Source organism: Anguilla anguilla, chromosome 18 (genome assembly GCF_013347855.1).
Source record: "Anguilla anguilla isolate fAngAng1 chromosome 18, fAngAng1.pri, whole genome shotgun sequence".
NCBI lineage: Eukaryota > Metazoa > Chordata > Actinopteri > Anguilliformes > Anguillidae > Anguilla > Anguilla anguilla.
The window spans coordinates 26,655,875-26,658,658 of NC_049218.1; the positions used below are offsets into that span (position 1 = coordinate 26,655,875).

The 2,784-nt window shown below is 45.5% G+C and overlaps 1 long non-coding RNA gene across 1 annotated transcript; it reads right to left on the bottom strand.

Annotated features, from left to right (window-relative positions):
* Nucleotides 1–1,164: 1,164 nt before the first annotated feature.
* On the bottom strand, nt 1,165–1,985 carry LOC118218305. Its single transcript, XR_004763396.1, has 2 exons — nt 1,903–1,985; nt 1,165–1,636 (listed from the first exon to the last, which is right to left on the bottom strand). It is a non-coding gene; the product is annotated as an uncharacterized LOC118218305 (long non-coding RNA).
* Between the last annotated feature and the right edge of the window lie 799 nt (nt 1,986–2,784).

The following is a 2,784-nucleotide window of genomic DNA, read 5'->3' on the forward strand; positions in this document are numbered from 1 at the left end:
TGTCATATTCTTATCTAACAGCTTTTTTTCCCCCCAGGGATCCAACTGATCGTTCTTTAATGTAAGTAACTTGCTGATGGTAGCATGCAAAAATAGGTACACAGTACAGCAGCCACCCTTTATGTTGAGGGTGTAAATATAGCTATAGTTATTACATGACGGTGACATTTTACAGCGTCATTCTTGTAGACATACCCTTCCAGGCATGTTAAAAAAATAGAGCTACCTCTTCCCATGTGCTTTTCCATTATCTGCATGTGAGTATTACACTTGCATGAGCGCATGAATGCAGTACTTTTCCGTACCCGACTCTATGGTACACCATACTGTCACAGTACATCTCCCATTCTTGATTTGTGTTCTTTCTTGTAGCCGTTCCCACTGGCACTTGAAAATCCTGTTTCCCTTGATGAGTTGCCCTTGATGAAAGCGTCTTCCTACGGCATGAGGATGACTAATAATTCCTCATTCAGTGTCCATCATCTGTTTACTCCCACAGCAGCGCGGGGAGATTGAGAGGTGAGAGAGAGGGGCAGCCCCGTTCATGCCTGATTTCAATTAACAAGCAGGCTTTCATGTTGTCCCTGGGAGCAAGAATTACACACGCCTGTGAGGCCCCCTCCAAACCCCACCCCCCCCCCCCCCCTCCTCCCCCTCCTCACCCCCTCCCCCACAATGCATGTATCCTTTCACTTAAATGTCTTCCGATTGTGATGAGAAGAGTCACAGCCAGGCCCAGTCCTCTGGTGACACGGGTTTCTGCCCCAGTGCACACACCCCTGTGACTGTCAGAGAGAGAGAGAGAGAGAGCACACGGCTGTTCTGGGCCTCTCCTTTGTCCATTACCAGCAGCACTCTGAGTGGGTGAGATTTTAGCACTTAAGTTTTTAGCACAGACAGTCAGTAACCCCCAGATACATCTGTGAAAAACTTTTGTAGGTCACTTTCTTTTTTTTTTTTTTTTTACCTCCCCTGTTCCCGTAAGATTGCAGCCTACTGTGGGCACTTGAGTGTATTTTAGTCCATTTGCAATGTATCTTGTGTAGCAGATGACTTGGATGAGGGAATTGTCATCGACTGTGGGTCAGAGGCTGTTGGTTTAAGGGCATGTGATCTTGAGTGCCCACAAATTGATGCGGTTAAAAATTAAACCGAGTTTAGCGGCGATACCTTCTTCTGATGTTTTTACCGTTTTCTTCCCTCTCTTTTTCGGAATGTCCAACCGCGATCGTGCGGCTAACCTCATCGTAGCCTCTGCTGTCATTTCAGGGGAAGGCAAACGAGCACGTACTCTCCTTCGGAGCCCGCAACATCGGCTGCCACTTCTTATCTCACCGCAGTTCACAAGTCAAGCCCACACAGAATCAGAAGGAAACAGTGTCCTCAGTCCTTTCAATCTTCAGAAGTGCAGAAGGCTGCAACTGCCAGCTGCTGAATCTCGTCCACTCTGCAGTCCACCAGCTGAGAAGTTGAGTGTACATCGTGTGACCAGAGAGGGCACTGTGGCACAGTTAGAACAGAGTGGGGAGTGTGACTGCACTGAGGAGCAGAGCTTTACCTGGATGCGCCGCCGGAGAGCTGACCATAGGCTTTTAATCATGACTGGAAAGGAAGCAGGAACCAGAGAAAGCAGAAGCTGGAGAGAAAATGAGTTCATCACTATTTCATTCAGCTAAAACCCAGCAGTGCTCTATTATCATCTTTCTACTTCATAATTCATAACTATTCCTCGACTTCCATACGATCAGGGGCTTTGATGCAATAATTTCTTAAAAATGCAACCTTTCTGACCCCCACCCCTGCATATCCATGTCAAGCTTGCCTCCAGGGACTAATATATGGGCCATACTGTATTTTCCTCTTTAGTCTCAGTGTTGCATGAATTCATGACTAGCTGCATACCCATATTAATGATGCTCTGGGAAGGGTGGAACTCCCTCCGCGCTGTCAGTGCCTTTTGACGGGTTTCCCTGTTTCTAGCGTCAGTCGTTCCTGCACAGAAACCCAGCCGAAAGAGACATTTTGAACGCGCGCCAGATTCCTCTGCCGCAGAAGCCGGTTCTTTGCCAGTGAACCAGACTACAAACAATCCTGGAGCTCGAGATCTGAATGCCATCCAAATTTAGACACACCTATTCATTCCTTTAGTGGCGTGACAGTTCTGAACTCGCGAAACAGAATCGGTTACATCCTCGGCGGCTACTTCACCGTGTACGCCTTCGCAATAGACTGGAGGAGTAACAGCCCTTTTTTAAATTTAAACAGTTACTGGACCACAGCTTCTTTCGCTCTGCGTTCAGCGTTGTGTGGACAGGACGACTGACAATGACATGCTTCCAAGGAACAGGCCCAGGCTGACAGCATTGGTGAAAAGTTATGCTACCTAGCAAATAGAACCACTGCCTAGCAACTATGTTAAAGACATGCCTAGCAACAATGTTAACTATGCTTCACCGTAACCTTAACATTAATATTTCATTCATAAAATACATATTACACATATAATTAACACAATGCACAGAAAAAGGGGATAAAATTGGTACTATAAACAAATATCACCCCTATCATCCCAGTATATAATGTCTGCTTAAATACAGTGAGCTCAATAATGTTTGGGACAAATACATCTATGTTTCTCCAGTTTTCGATTTGTAATCAAACAATTCTCATGTGGTTAAAGTGCACTTTGACATATTTTATGAAAGGGTATTTTTATGGTTTCACCATGTAGAAATTACAGCACTTCTTCTACATACATAGAGAAAACTTAAGGCAGCTAGCCCC